This window comes from Phyllostomus hastatus, unplaced genomic scaffold, assembly GCF_019186645.2.
Source record: "Phyllostomus hastatus isolate PE091 unplaced genomic scaffold, TTU_PhHast_1.1 phas_contig_17, whole genome shotgun sequence".
Lineage (NCBI taxonomy): Eukaryota > Metazoa > Chordata > Mammalia > Chiroptera > Phyllostomidae > Phyllostomus > Phyllostomus hastatus.
The window spans coordinates 33,807,085-33,824,058 of NW_025333664.1; the positions used below are offsets into that span (position 1 = coordinate 33,807,085).

A 16,974-nucleotide genomic window follows, 5' to 3' on the forward strand; every position below is an offset into this window, starting at 1 on the left:
AGGGGGGCCAAACACATGGGGGCTGAAGATGAAATCAGCCAAGACTTTGGGTGCTGGGCACATAATGCAATATACAGATCATGTATCATAGAAATGTATACCTGAAACCTATATGACCCTATGAACCAATGTCACCCCAGTAAGTGTAAAAATAAGTAAAAATAAGTTAAAAAATAAACAGTAACATATCTACATACCAAGGTCATATGAAGGTAGTAGATTTTCGATATTCTGTGACTGCAAGTTAGATCCTTTGCTGAAACTGTGAATCTTGGGTAAGTTACTTAAACTTTCAAATATTCAGTTTAATCATCTATAAAATTTAGATAATAATATTAGCCACCTTTCAGAGATATTGTAATAATTCAAAATATTGTATGTGAAGCTCTACATGTAACTCTTTTAAAAAAGGAAGCAATAGAGATTTCCCAAATTGTATAATTCTCTTGTATTAGTGATTCTGTTGGGGTAAATAACTTTTTTCCCTTTTTTATTGGTGATGTAAGGTTGAGGATTAATGTTAAATACCCATTAGACACATGCTTTTGGGGGTGACTTTCATTATTCGATATACATGTATCTTTCGTGTAACATGTTTGGCATTATATCTCAGTTCTGCTATTATGTACTTTTGCCAAGAACCTGTGACCAATCTAAACTTTTTTCTTCATAGGTTAGTACCACATGGGGTCTGTTTATTTCTCCTTCTTGAGGTTGTCATAATTAATGGAGAAAGGACATCAGTGAGCCTAGACAAGCCAAAGCTCTCTTATTCTAGAATGCACTCTCCTCTTGCATGAATTTGTGACTCTGTATTCACGACTACTATTATCTATGCTCTTAGCCAATGTAAATATAAAGTAGATTTTTTTCTCTGTGTTTATAAGTGCAACACATGTACAGTTTTCATTTATACTATTTGCTTTAGAAGGTAGAAACTGCTTTGAAATTTTATTTTATAGGGCCTAGTGGAGGTCCGTGTGAATGTATTCATTTAGTAGTCTTGGTAAGCATACTAAATGGAATTATAACTGGTCAGGAAAGATTTTTTTTAAGACAATTTGTGTCTTTCAAAAATAACAAACATACATGCTCTATAGTCCTCTTGGTCAGGTGGTATGTGGCTGGATAGAGGTAAAAATGTTTATCTGACAATTTACAATACATAATGCTTTTCTTATCCAAGTAACTACTTCAAATTTCTGGTAACTTGACATAGTCCATAAGTGTGGTTAAAATCTTTTAGCCATTTTAAAGTGTACAATTCAGTGGCTTTAAGTACATTTAAAATGTTTTGCAACTATTACCACTACCCATTTCCAAAACTTTTTCATTTTCCTAAACAGAAACTGTATAGCCATTAAATAATAACTACCCATTCTTTCCTCTCACCCAGTTTCTGGTAATCTCTCTTCTTTTTTCTGTCTCCATAATTTTACCTGTCGTAGACTTAATATAAGTAGAATTGTACAATATTTGTCCTTTATTTCTGGCTTATTTCACTTAGTGTGCTGCTTCTGTGTTCATCCATATTATAGCATGTATCAGATTTCATTCCTTTTTAAGGTTGAACAATATTTCACTGTATGCCTAGATCACATTTTATTCATTTACTCATCTGTAAAGATGTTGGGGTTGTTTTCACCTTTTGACTCTTGTGAGTAATGCTTCTATGAATATTGATGTACGAGTTTCTGAGTCTCTGTTTTCAGTTCTTTTGGATATAAAACTAGGAGTGGAATTGCTTGATCATATGGTAATTCTATGTTTGTTTAACTTTTTCAGGAATCACAGAACTGTTTTCTGCAGCAGCTATATCATTATTTAATTCCCATCTGCAAGGCAGAGGGGTTCTTCCACATTCTCTCAAATGCTTGTCATTTTCTTTTTTAAAAAGAAAATAATATTAAAATAATTTCTTTCAGCAGTGTTTTGTAGTTTTCAGTATACAAGTCTTTTAACTTGTTGGTTAAATTTATTACTGAGTATTTGGTTCTCTTTAATGTTATTATAAATAGAATTTTTAAAAAGTTCCCTTATTGTTCATTGCTAGTATATAGAAATACATTTGATCTTTGTGTGTTGATTTTGTATTCTGCAACTTTGCTGAATTGAAGCTAATAATCTTTTGGGTTTCTACATACATGATCTTGTTATCTGTGAATAGATAATTTTAGTTTTTTCTTTTTAATACAAGGCGTGTATTCCTTTTAAGCTGCTGCTGAATTCAGTTTGTACTGTTGAGGGTTTTTGCATAGTTATTCACAGGGAATGTCAGTCTGTAGTTCTCTTGTATTAGCATATCTTTTTATCGTGCTTCACTTTATTTTGATTGACAGATATGGCATTTTACAAATTGAAGGCAAGACCCTCCACCAGCAAGTAGATTATGAATTGCTCTAGTATGATACTTTATTGTGGTGGTCTGGAACTGAACCACAGTATCTTTGAGGTATGCCTGTAGTATCTTTTTCTGGCTTTGGTATTGGATTATGTTCATTATATAAAATGCATTAGGGATTGTTCCTTTCTCAAATTTTTTGGAAGAGTTTGAGAAGAATTAGTGTTTATTCTCTCACTGTTTGGTGGAATTCACCAATGATGCCTTCCAGTTTGGGTGTTTTTAGTTGGAGGGTTTTTAATAGCTGATTCAATCTCCTTACTAGTTATAGATATATTCAGATTCTCTATTTCTCTGAGTCAGTTTTGGTAGATATTTCTACTGTGTTTCCAGGTACTTGTCCATTTCATGTAGATTATCCAGTTTGTTGATGTATAGTTGTTCAAGAAAATCCTCTAGAAAATATTAGCAAACCAAATACATCAATACATCAGAATGGTCATACACCATGATCAAGTGGGATTTATTCCAGAGATGGAATAATGAGAAAATATTTGCGTATCAATAAATGTGATACACCACAAAATGAAGGATAAAAACCACATGGTAATGTCAATAGATGCATAAGAATCATTTGATAAAATCCAGCACCCATTAATGATAAGAACTTTCAGCAAAGTAGGAATAGGGTAAACATTGCTAAACATAATAAAGGCCATATATGACCAACCCACTACCAGCATCATATTCAACAGGCAAAAACTGCAAGTATTCTCCTTATTGGGAACAAGACAAGGTTGCCTGCTTTCATCTGTCATGTAAAACAGAGTACTGGAAGTCCTAGCCATTGCAATCAGACAAGAAGAAGAAATAAAAGGCATCCAAATTGGAAAGGAAGAAGTAAAATTGTATTTGCAGATGACATGATATTGTATGTAGAGAACCCTGAACATTCCACTAGAAACTACCAGAACTGATAAATGAATTCAGCCAAGTAGCAGGGTACAAAATTAATGTCCAGAAATCAGTTGCATTTTTATATGCCATTAATGAACTATCAATAAAGGAAATAAGAAAACAGTCCCATTCATGGTTATTTCAAAAATAATAAAATTCCCAGGAATAAATCTTACCAATGATGTATAAAAAGACCTGTACTCAAAAATTATAAGACACTGAAGAAAGAAATTGAAGAAGATACAAGTAAGTAGAAGCATATACCGTGTTCATGAATAGGAAGAATTAACATCATTAAAATGTGCATGCCACACAAAGCAATCCATAGATTCAGTGCAATTCCTCTCAAGGTTCCAATGACATAGTTCATAGAACTAGGACAAATGTTTAAAAAATTCATGTGGAATTATGAAAGACCCTGCATAGCAACAGTGATCCTGAGAAAGAACAAAGTTGGTGATAAAATGCTGCCTGATAGCAAACTTTACTATAAGGCCATAGTAATCAAAGCAGCATGTTACTAACATAAAAACAGACACACAGGTCAGGGGAACAGAATAGAGGGCCCACAAATAAATTCACACCTTTATAGTCAATTAATATTTGACATAGGTGGCAAGCACATACAATGGTCTATAGATAGTTTATTTCATAAGTGGTGGTAAAATTAAACAGGTAAGTGCAGGAAAATGAAACTAGACCACCTTCTTACACTACACACAAGAATAAATTCAAAATGGATTAAAAACTTAAATGTTATACCCCAAACCATGAAAATGCTAGAAGAAAACAGCAAAATCTTGGACATTGCTTGTAGCAATATTTTGTTTGATATATCACCTAAGGGAAGGGAAACAAACAAACAAACAAACAAACCCCAAAATGGACTATATCAAACTAAACAAATTTTTCACAGCAAAGGAAACCATCTACAAAATAAAATTTTGTAAAACAACCCACTGAATGGGAGAAAATATTTGCTGATACATCTGAATATATCAATACATTTGAAACTGAAATTTGTAAAGAACTTATAAATCACCACCAAAACCCCCCAAACAGTCCAATTAAAAAATGGGCAAAGGATCTGAATAGACATTTCTCTAAAGAAGACGTACGATGTTAAATAGGCACATGAAAAGGTCCTGAACATCACTAATTATCAGAGAATTGCAAATTAAAACCACAATGAGATACCACCTTACACCAGTCAGAGTGGCTATCATCAGTAATTCAACAAACAAATGCTGGCTAGGATGTGGAGTAAGGGGACCCTTTTTCATTGTTGGTAAGAATGAAGATTGGTGTATCCACTATGGAAAGTAGTATGGCATTACCTTAAAAAATTAAAAATGGACCTGCCTTATATGACCTAGTGATTTCCTGTCTGGGAATTTATCAGAAGAAACCTGAAACATGGATTCAAAAGTACATTAGCACTGCTATGTTCACTGCAGCATTATTTATAATCGCCAAGATGTGGAAGCAGTTCAAGTTTCAATCAATATATGACTGGCTAAAATTAATTTGTATTTTTTATTGGTATAATATAAAGAAAGCTTATTCAAACATTTTGTTTTTTCCCCTTGTCAGCACTTAAACACATTATTCAGAAAATGTAGGGGTCAAGTAGTGCAGGTAAACAAAAAATGATCAACATGCCTATTTTTAAAATCATTCAGACAGCAGTTAGGAATTCAGTAATGCAGAAGTCATGTTTATGATGTTTAGAAGACTTTAGTTTTCCTGTCAGCTGTGATTTAGTGAGACTAATACTTTATTAATCTTCAGTTTTTGGCAATGTCTGGAATCTGTACAATTTTCAAAATATTTTGCTTAACATTTTTCTGTTTTTGAATTATATTCAGTATCTAATTCATATTCAAAGTATAGATTATAATTTAGTTGGTCGTTCCTCATAAGTACAAAAAGTTTTTTCTGAGTAGAGATTTTTCATTGTATCTCATAGAAAGTAAATTTTTGAGGGAGAGAGTCACTGTCATCTTCCATGCATTAGTACTGTAAATTTAGCGTTCACTTTAGACTTTGGCTTCATTTTAGAGTAATCTTGACGGGCTCTTGGTATACACTTAGAGCGTATGTGGTGATTACTTAACATTAAAAACTTAGAATAATTATTGCATTAGCTATAATTTACTAATACAGTGGTTCATGTTGTTAACTTTATTAACTTTAATGTGTTTTTTCAAAGAGACTTCTAAAAACTGAATTGATCTTTGTTCCTCCTTTAGATCCTTACCATGGTCTAGGTATATAGAGCTTGATAAGGTTAAGCATTTCACATGATAACCTGATATATTCTTTTAATGATGAAAGTCTAACCTTTATTTTAAAGAGTATTGCAGAAAGAAAGAAGGAGCTTCCACCCTTTGTGACAGCATGGATGGAACTGGAAAACATTATGCTAAGCGAAATAAGCCAGGTGGGGAAAGACAAATATCATATGATCTCACCTTTCACAGGAACCTAATCAACAAAACAAACAAACTAGCAAAATATAACCAAAGACACTAAAATAGAGAACAGGCTGACAGTGACCAGAGGGGAGAGGGGAAGGAATTTCAGGGGAAAAGGGTAAAGGGTTTGCAGGAAACAGTATAAAAGACACATGGACAATAACAAGGGGGGATGAAAACAGGGAGGTGGGGGAGGCCTGGGGGGCGGGGTGGGATGGGGGAAAAGGCAAAAAACTGTACTTGAACAACAGTTAAAATAAAAAGTATTGCACACGAGTAACTGGTTATATCCTAAGGTAGCTTTTTATGTATTAGAGCCTTTTTTGTGTTGTTATGTCATATACTCAAAATATGAATCATGACCAACAGAAACATGACAAGTTTGTAGAATTTACTAATTTTGGACTCATTGATATGGCCAAAATGGAGTGATGATTGGGGTTTAATCTATTACAATATTTCTATGAAAGTCCCACTGTAAAATTATATTTTAACAAATATTTTTATTGGTAAATAGAATCAGTGTTCTACTTGCTTTTATCTTGTTCATTTCCTTTTTATTGCATTTCTATTCTTTGAGTGTAAATTAAAAAAAACAAACATTAGTTGTAAGAGTTACAAAAACATTTCACCAAGCCCTGTTCAATGATTTTTTAAGTCTCTTTAAAAATGAAAGTTCATCAGTGGCCCACAGACTTGTGCCCGCTTGCTTTCTTATTTGTGATTTAGATTTTTCTCTGATGTTTCAATCTTGTTAACCACTAACACTGCTTAGAAGAACTTGATTCTAAGTTCAGTAAAATAAATCATGTGAATCTTGACCACAAAAGAAAAAAGGCTCCTTTCATTGAATTATATAACTGATACCAAATGTATTTTATCACGATGGGCATGTAAGTATTTAATTTATTTGGTGATTCTAGTAAGAGGTATATAGTTTTGATCGATAGCTTAATTGAACTTTACTTAGCTCAAAGGAATGGATATTTCACTTCTGAATTTAAGTCAGTGATGTTGCTTATCTGTGTGAATATCTGTGTTTATTTGTGTTTGTTGAGATTAGGTGTGAAAGTTAGTGATGGTAGATTAAGAATTATTTGAAGTTAATGATGAGGGAAACAAATATTCCCTTGGAATTAGGAAAAATTCTACTTTTTTAAAAAAACAGATACTTACAAATTACTTAACATGTGCCAGATAAGTAGTTTACAAATGTTAACTTAGGTAATTATCACAACAACCCCATGAAGTAGGTACTGTTAGTAGGAGTAGGTACTGTCATTGTCTCATTTTACAAATGAGGTCACTGAGGTACAGTGTTAGCTTGCCCCAGGTCACACTGTTGTTGAGTGGCAAAGTCTAAATTTGAACTCTGGCCTCTGGCTTTACATCCTCTTATGCTCTGTTAATGCTGCTTTTTGTTTTCCAAAAGCATTGCTGATATGTTTATGTGCTTACTATTAATTATATTTGATTTTTGGAAAGATGTATTTTATATGACACATTATAAAATTTTTATAGATTATTATTCATAATACTATGATCTTTGTTTTTAATTAAAGAAACAACTATTTAAAAAGATAAAGTTATAGATAATAAAATTGAAAATAATCACTGAATATTGTTGGGAAGAAGGCTTTATCCTGTCAAGTAGATGTGTAATGAACACTGCCTTACACCATTTCAAACAGTCATTAACATTTCTTTATAATTCCATTAGTGTTGCAAATTTGTACTTGCTATCTATTGAAAGTTTTTAAAAGCTGATTCTTTAATTAATTATTTATTTTTTGCACCAGTCACTATATTTTTTAGTAGGGTGGATCACATATTGAACATAAGGCTACATTTTGCAACTTTTAACTGACTCTCTATTGAGAGTCTATTCTTTACTGAGAATTTGCTTCTCAGACTTAGAACACTAAGGTATCTATGGGTCTGTACCAGGGAGTATGTGAAGCTACACAATAAAAGTATTACTCTTTTAAAGCACCATTTCTATTAAAAGATTGGTTGGCATGGAATATTAAGTAATTTTATTGCTCAGCATTTAAGACGTTTTTTTTATGTTAAAACTGAATGATTCTGAAGATAACAGGCAAAGAATTTTATAATAATGGTTTCTAACCTATTTTGAAGGTAAATCAGTTCATTCTGTGGAAAAGTTTCAGGAGTGCTTGATTGTATTTGAAGTCAGTTGGTGTCTTGGAAAGTTATAAAATAAGTGAATAACTAACATAAAATGCTGGTCATTAAAGTTGAGAAAGAGACCTCATTATTGGTCAGTCAGTTGCTGTAGTATAAATATAGTACCCAAATGTTAATCAGTAAGCTTTGTTGGGCTGCTGGAAAGATTGTATTAAAGATAATTAGGGGATTATTTAATTTACAGAAGGTTGAACATGGTATACCTTTAAATAGCTTGTTTCTTTAGCTTCTTCAGTTTATTATATGCATTCAGGACTGCATATGGTATGAATAAAGAAACAAATACCATGGGAAAGATGAAAAGAATATCAATATGGAAACCTGTATAGCCAGTGTTGTTATTTTTTAAATACCTAATTGATTTGGTTGTAAACAATATAGATATAATTGCCTTTAATTTCATTCTAAATACTGAGAATAGGACTTGAGTGTGCCACTTACTTTTTTATTATTGTGTGTCCATTAAAACAGTTATCATTTGACTTTTAGAGCAGCATGAATGTATTAGAGTGTCCAGATGGAAATTGTGAATGTCATAGAAGCTTTTAATAGGGTAGTTTTGGGGACAGCACATTAAATACTAATTTTCATGCTTCGCTGGAGTATATTTTCTGTGTGGGATTTCCTATCCAACAGCAGAGAGGAATATAAAGCATTTATTGTGATTCAAAAATTAAATCAGAAAAATATACTTTGATCTTTCGGTTTTTATGCCGTCTAGATCTGACTGAATAAGAAAAATTGCAACTGTTAGAATTGGCATAATTCTTAGGTTTTCATGTCCTTTGCCTAACTTTCTTGATTTATCACTATATGTTGGTTCATTAAAGCATATTTAATTTACATCATCTATAAAACTGTGTAGATTGCAAATTTTTTATAACTTGGCTAATTACTTTTATAATAGAGAATATGCTAACATAAAGTAAATTCTGCATAATAAAAGAAAAAAATACTCTAGCTTCTATAATCAGATTTCTTTACTTATGCTTTTGTAGATGAACCAGAAGTAGGAATTAAAGAGTTGGAGAGTATTTTTTGGGGGCGATTCCTGACAGGATGCAAGAGTACTACTAAAATGTTGATGAGGGAAAAAACTATACACTGAGGCTTTTGGATATGAAATAGTAAACATTTGATGAAATACTGGATATTTGAGGAAAATTAGCAGTGCTAAAAGGAAGGCCCATGCTAAAGCAAGCAAAGCAGATAACCCAGAAATCATAGTTAATGAAAAAAAAAAGTAAACTGAAAATTTCTGGTTAGAATTGAGGAAACATTGTATTGAGAAGAAGCAGTGAAAAAAGTTGTAGAAAATTAAAAATATAATTGCCAACTAAAAATCTCTAGAGTCCCAAAATAATAGAAGATGCTAGAATCCAGATTACTAAGTTGCCTCCAAAGCTGTTCTTAGAACATTTACTGATGTGTAGAGGCTTGTATTTAAAGTTCATATGAGTTTGAGGGGGTAGATCTTTGTGCTTCCACTAGATGAGCAATTGAAATTGAGGCCTCTATATAAGGCCAAGGCTCCTCAAGATCATGATGCAATGAAAGAGAGCTTTGAAAATTAAATTGAACTTCTACCAGAGAACATAGGAGTTTCTTTGGCATGGGGAGTTGATGATGAAGAGTCTCCTCCAAAAATTTGTGACCGTGTCTGTCTTCATGTACGTATGAGATTTTAATTTTTACTTAATTGTAGGCAGAGGAACTTATTTGAAAATAGTCAAATGTCTGTATTGCTACATAGCACGTAACAGAAGCAAAAGTTAATACTCTTTAGAGGAATGCACCTTCAGGGTAAGACTTTTATTTTGCCCATTGAAGCCTGAATGAAATTCTTTGAAGAAAATTGGCAATCATGAGCAAAGAGTAAGCAGATAAAACAAACAGCAAAATTAAATTTCTGTGACTATCACATATTAAAATTATTAGATAAGAGTATGGAATAATATACATGTATAAAATGTTTAAAGAAATAAAATGGGGGATTAAAGATGTGAGCAAGGAACAAAATGCTGTCAGGAAATACCAGGAAGATCTAAAAAAGAATAGAATTTTCAAAAATTAAAAATATAATCATTGAAATTGAAAAACATTGAATGGCTTATAAGCTCAGCAGAAGAGAGATTTAATGAACTTGAAGATCTTAAACAGATATAGAAATATGAAAGAGATATTTAGCAGCAGAAGAATAAATATGTCTAACTTAGGTGAAATTGGAGTTCCAGAGGAGAATGAAGAAACTGATGACAGTCTGTTCCCAAAGAAGGAACATCTGAGGATTTTCCAGAATTAAAAAATGTGAATCATTAGATTGATAACACAGTAATTTTAGAGGTAGAAAAATAACTGGATAATATTAAAGACAAAGGGAACTTAAAGTAGCGAGAAATAGATTATTTTCTAAAATATGAAAATTAGACTGGTAGCAGACCTCAAAACTACAAAAATGATAACTAGCAAAATCACTCAAAAACAAGGGTTCCAGCAAACATAAGGTTGATAAAAATTTAAAGTCTGTCTATACTGTGTTAGTGAGCATGTTTAACAATGAGAATTCTTAACCAAAAAAATTAGAAACCAATTTTTTTTTTAAGATTTTATTTATTTATTTTTAGGGAGGGAAGGTGGGGAGAGACAGAGAGAGAGAGAAACATCAATGTGCGGTTGCTGGGGGTTATGGCCTGCAACCCAGGAATGTACCCTAGCTGGGAATCGAACCTGGGACACTTTGGTTCCCAGCCCATGCTCAATCCACTGAGCTACGCCAGCCAGGAGAAACCAATTTTTTAATAGTAATTTGTCAATACCTACTAAGTTTCAATGTGTATTTCCCCTGTGACCTAGGGAATCTATTTTATATATATAAATATTTGTGTGGAAATATTTATATATAAAATATGTAATATTAAAATATAAATATTTATATTAAAATATAAATATTAATATTTATATTTTGTATATTTATATGTATAAATATTTGTGTGGAAACCTATATATACGTTAGTTTGTTGATCCTGTTTTGACTATGAAATCAAATTTTCAGGAAACAAAATTTACTCTTAGTACATGCTGTACGCTTTTATCTATCTTTGTGCCTTACCACTTTGTTCATTTTCTTCCTTTCTCCCTTCACTCCTCACCACTCACTGTCTCTCTTTTTAAAAAGCTGTTTGTGACCTTGACTCACTAATGGTTTTTTTTATTGATGGGTTATGAACTGTATTTTCAAAAACCCTGCCTTAAAGAAACTTACATATAAATGCAAAAGAGACAAGGATAAGGATTTCATAACAGCATCATTTGTAACAGTGAAAAATTGGAAGCAATGTTAAGCATTAATAAATGGAGACTAGATAAAAAAACTAGTATATCCATATAAGGATTTTTAATTATACATCACAATAAATCAGTGAATTACAATACCCATATTCAATGGATACACTTAAAAATATAATCCTTATATAGAAAGGAAGGTGCAAAACAATATATAAAATATGATATTTAAATGAAGCTTAACATGCAAAGCCATACTATATATAGTTATTTAGATATACACAGATGCAAAAATACATAAAGAAATCCATGGAAATGATAGACACCAAACTTAGGCTATCTCTGGGAGGGAAATAAAAGTATTTCTGTTGTTTAGATACATGTATATTTTAAAGTAGGGTGGTAGATACGTATTAAATATTTTACCTTCCTTTGTATGTCAAAAATATTTTACAGTAACTATTTTGAAAAGAAAGACTACAATATTGACAGTGAAACTGAGATGTCTCTCAGACAAAAGAGCAAAAAGAATTGAACATTATGAGAGAAAGTTGGAGACCTACCAAGTAGATCCAGATCAGTATCTGTGAAATAGGAATTCCAGAAGTGAAAAATAGGTCCACATTGGGAAGCAGTAGATAATAAAATGGTAGAATAAGCTTTTCTTGGGATGAAGAATGCTATCAAATAACGTATACTAAAATGAAGTTTCTGTTAAAATCAAATACTGTAAAAATTCTGAATTCCAAAGGTGAAAAGAAAATCATTTCCAGATAAAGTAAATAGGCTTACCCTGATGGAAAAAAGAATCAGATTGGCATCTGATGTTTCTTATGCAGCATGAGATACTAAGAAAGAGTGAGAATTGCTTATAGGATTCTGAGATAAAAGTGTTATGATCCTAAAGTTTTGTATGAAGCAAAAACTATTTTTCAGGTACCAAGGCAAAGTATGTATTTGTTCCAAAGAACTGAACTATTACACTTATAGACTTAAATAAATGAATCTGTTATTTGGAAGTACTACTTAAGCAAAATGAAATGAATCAGAATAAAGAATTCTGGACTCAGAAAAGGGAAGGTTTAGGCAAACCTTACAAATATCATGGGTTTGACTTCAGACCACTGAATAAAGTGAGTATCTGAATAAATCAAGTTGCAGTTATTTTGCTTGTGAAGGGTCATGCCTTCAATATGTAAAAAAGCACATTTTTGAAGTACAATAAAATGAAACACAACTAAACAAGATGCATGTGTATGTGTTGACAGACAAAAGCAAACAACCAAAACCTAATATATCAGTGAAACTTACAGTTAGATCTAAAATATTGTTAATAATGTACTTCAAAGTATAATATTACTTTAGAGAAAATGTTCCTAATAAAATGAAAGAGACAAAGAAATGCCAACTAGGAAATGAATTCTAGATGACTTAATAATAGAACCTATAGACTAGCCAGTAAAAATATGGTGAAATGGGGGAAGTAAAACACTACTATGAATAGCATGCTATGCAAAGATTTCTACTTACAGAATTATAGGAGTAGATACTTTTTACTTCTTGATATTTTTGAAAATTTATAGATGGAAATATATGTTAAAAAATTTTGAGACTTTTGTTAAAAGATGGCAAAAGATGAGCTCTCCCAGCTTTCTCCATTTGTGTTTGAAATGATTAAATGTGTTCTTAAAAAGAAATCAGGCTGAAATTTTTCTTAAAAAATGTATTTTTTAATTAGGCCTGCCTGTAACTTTTTAAAAAAATTTTGTTGCTTTGGGCAACAAGAAAGGGTACCATTGGTGTAGCAGATTTGAGGGGTTTCTATGAAGGTACAAAGGAGATGGAATGAGAGGAGCACAGAAACGAGAAAACCACAGCTGAAAGTGAAGTTTTTCCTCACTGAACTTCAAGGGACTACATTTGTGGTGTTGACATTTTCAAAGATTTGGAGTGGTCTATGGGGTAATCATCAGAACGATTGAAAAACTGTGTCTGTGGGGCTTCCCCCTTCCTCATTTGTACAGAATGGTTGTGTTCTGGGTATAGTATTTGTCTCTAGGATAGAGTTGTGGCTTTTGTTCTGCAGATAATGATTTTGGAGAAAGCTTCTGGTAATGTGTGATGGGGTTAGAGAGAGGATCAGAACAGAGCCGGAGAACTCTACCAAGACACAGGTAGAGGTGAAGGAGAGGGAAAGAGAACGTAGTCCCATGCATGCATTAAAATACTCCACTCCAAAAGTAGAGTCTTCCTGATGTTGGGAATCTGGCGGGGGGTGGGGGGGTGGGGCGGGGGTCCAGCCTACAACTGTTTATGACCACATGTTGTAAAATAAAGCATGCCTCTTAATGTACTCCATCTACCCACATTCATCCTGAAATCAGCTCTCATTCAGGAAAATGGCTTCAGAGAGGTACAGAGTGATAGATCTACTGGAGAAAACTAGGTCATTTAGATATCTCTAGAACACCATTCATAAATTTGGAATACCAAGGATCATCAGAAAACCAGCAATACTGATAGAGTAAGAACTAAGAGAAAAACACCCCTGGAGCATAGGAATGATGCAAAAAGTAGATGGGACATAAATGTATTTTTCATAGGCCATCATTAAGTATTTATTGACTTAGAAAAGAAATATAAATGGCTTAGAAAATGTAAGCATATGCTCAAATTCACTCATTTTAAATTCAATTTTAAACTACAAAAGATGCCATATTTTAGAATAAACAATTTGATAAGTAGATAGTAATGGTGAGGAAACCAACACTTTCTCATAAATGTAATTTGTATCTTCAGACATTTAAGTGGATAAAACAGCTGAAAAAAATGAGTAAGGCTCTTTTGAAAGAAGCAATCTACAGAGCTGTCAGAAACAAAAATCTGATTGATAAAATAAAAAAATTAAAAGCAAGGGCTGAAAACTAAATGAATGATTTAGAAGGAAACTTGGGCAAACATCCCATAACCTAAAGATAAAAAAATGAAGATAGAACATATGAGCAAATGTTACATCACATGGGGGCATGGAACCAAGTATTTTCATTTTCAGAGGAGATAGGAGGGGAGAGAATGATAAAAAAAAAAATAGTAGAACACAATGCCTGGATGCAAGGGAGTGTTATAAGAATATTTGAAAAGATGAGTGAGATCAATATGTATTATGTAAAAAGGTCAAGATATATTTTAAAAAGTTGTAAGAACAGTGTATTTGTGCTCAGAAATATAAGCATGTTCAAATATGCACAAGAGAGATAAAAGGGCATGAAATATTAATATGGTTTTCTTAAAACAATGTTTCACTAGGAACATATTTTTATTTAAAAAATGAAGCACTAAAAGTTATGTTGGAGTGGAGGGGAAGAGAGTAACGTGATGGTAGCAGTGGTTACTTAAGCCACTTAATTTACACATAGTGTCAAGTCTGGTTTTCTTTGTAACATACTTTTCTTTCACTCCTTAGTTATCTCCTTCACTCACTATTCCTCCGCCCTCACGGAAGTGTGTTCACACACTTATCTTAACCTTCGTTTTTACTTAGACTATCAGAGCAGGAGTCTATCTAATTTCTTCATTTGCATATGGATTTTACGAGAGATGATACATATGTGGGGAATACTTTAAAGGAAGGATATCTTCTGGGTATTGCTTTATTAATAAAAGGTTAATAACAACCAAACATCTTTTAGAATGAACCAAGATGTAAATAAATTAAAATAATCAATAGCAAAGGGAAAAATAAAGAGAGTGTCATATTCAAGATTTTGAAGTATTTTCTGATGGGATTTTTTGGGGCTGAGAGTAGAAATTACTCAGAATCAGAATACTAACATGTAGTATAATCACAGAGGTGTGAGGTGGTGTTCTGGACCATCTAAAAGGCGCCATCCCTTTTGAGGAGATGGATATGTTCCTTGATCTCAATATGCCACATCTACTATAAACTTCTGAACCCTCCACCATCATTCAGGATGCATCTCTCATGGTTGAAGAAGTGGCGGAGGATGACGTGGAGTGAGTGCCCGAGGATCCATGCCTGGGACAATTTATGGGAAGAAAAATCTTACAGGTATTCCTCTTCTTACATATTTTACTTGGTTGCTGTGTTTTGGTTAGATAAAATGTTTTTCTGGAAGGAATGGGGAGTGGTTAGTGGGGATGGGAGATGGGAAGGTTGAGGTGGAGTCATCTTCTTTTATAAGTGTGTTAAAAGAATTAGGAAAGAATGCTAGCATCTTTTTGTATTTCTTTCTTGGCTCTTGCACAAGTTTTGCTTCATAAAAACGAAGTTGTATCAGAGTTCTTGAATCGCAGACTCATTTCTATGGTAATGAGATTCATAAGGAACATTTTGGTACATTTCATGAAGACATAATAGTCGTAGCTAATAGCATTAGCAGCAACTTCTAGAAACCAGTGGAAAATGTGTCGATCTGTGAACTATATTGAATTTTAAATATTTTGAATATATGTTTAAACATCTTATTTGTAATTAAGTTGATAATGATCTCTTCGTTGTTTGTGTTAATTGGTTATTTAACCATTTGACACTAACTTCTCAGGCATGAAAATGTTTTAACACTGCTAGCGGTTCAATTGTTAATTAACTGGAGCTCTTTAAGTCTTAAATTCTTGTTTGTTTTTGTCTCTAGAATAGCAGAGACATGCCAAAAGCTCAGTGAATGGCTTCCAAGATATCTCTAGTCTCAGTGCAGCTTAAAAATATTGTACAATGATTTTTCTCTTCAAACCATATGTCAGGGAATTATGTAGAGATTTTCTACATAGATAGTTACTGAAGTTTTAGAAATGGTATCCTCAGTTGTGTTCCTGAAAATTTATAATTCTATTGTGCTTTTTAAATGATAATATAAGAAGTATGCATGAGTGAGTGGGGGGAAGTTGTGTTTGAATACTTGAAGGAAATATACCTATAACAACTTGGGAAGTATACCTATAACAACTCAAGAGGGCATGGCCAAAAAATTGTCCAAGTGAGAGTATATCTGGTAAAGTTTTCTGTTTTTCTTTTAGTGAAAATAGGAAGTGCTACTAGATAATTTTGTATCATTTTCTCTTCTTTTTTTTTTTCCTTCAGCTTGGGCACAAAGAAAAGAGCTCTTTTATTCCATCTTGTCTCCAATCCATTTTTATTCAAGAAAGACTCATTGAAGATTCCTTTGAGAAGAGTCTGTTTTGAAGAAGGAAAAGGAAATACTGTTGAGACAAGAAGGCGAACAGACCAAAAGGGTGATAGAAAAATGTATTTTAGTTTTGTGTATAACAGCAATGGGTATTCATAGAGTGAACATGGAGAGCTGAGAAGGAAGAAAATTAAGAAATGACTGGATTTTGTGCATCCTGATGAAAAAATGTTGGCCATCTACTAACACTGAAAATAGTTGATGCTTTAGTCCCAGCATTCTCTGTCTCTGTAGTGTGTAGTTATCATAAACTCTTTTTACTTTCAGAACCACTCCTTTGTCCTCTGTGAGTGATTGGTACTCTTGCTTCTGTTTCAGCAGTGCTTCCAAGGATAAATGAAAAAATATATTGTCTGCCAAAACCTAAAAAGTACATTTTGTTTATTTATAATTAGAACTTTGCAAGGTACCCCTCTTGTTTTTAAAATTCTGTAGAGCTTAGAACCAATCATTGTAGGGGCTTTTGGTCAATAAATATTATATTTTCAAGATGAAGTATAATCAT

The 16,974-nt window shown here is 32.6% G+C and overlaps 1 protein-coding gene and 1 long non-coding RNA gene across 2 annotated transcripts in view; both read left to right on the forward strand.

Moving 5' to 3' along the window:
* Nucleotides 1-16,974, forward strand: part of MACROD2 (mono-ADP ribosylhydrolase 2) — a 2,133,612-nt gene that overhangs the window by 17,862 nt on the left and 2,098,776 nt on the right. The gene's annotated exons all lie outside the window — the stretch shown is intronic.
* On the forward strand, nt 5,694-16,967 carry LOC123814822. Its single transcript, XR_006784995.1, has 3 exons — nt 5,694-5,741; nt 15,236-15,334; nt 16,364-16,967. It is a non-coding gene; the product is annotated as an uncharacterized LOC123814822 (long non-coding RNA).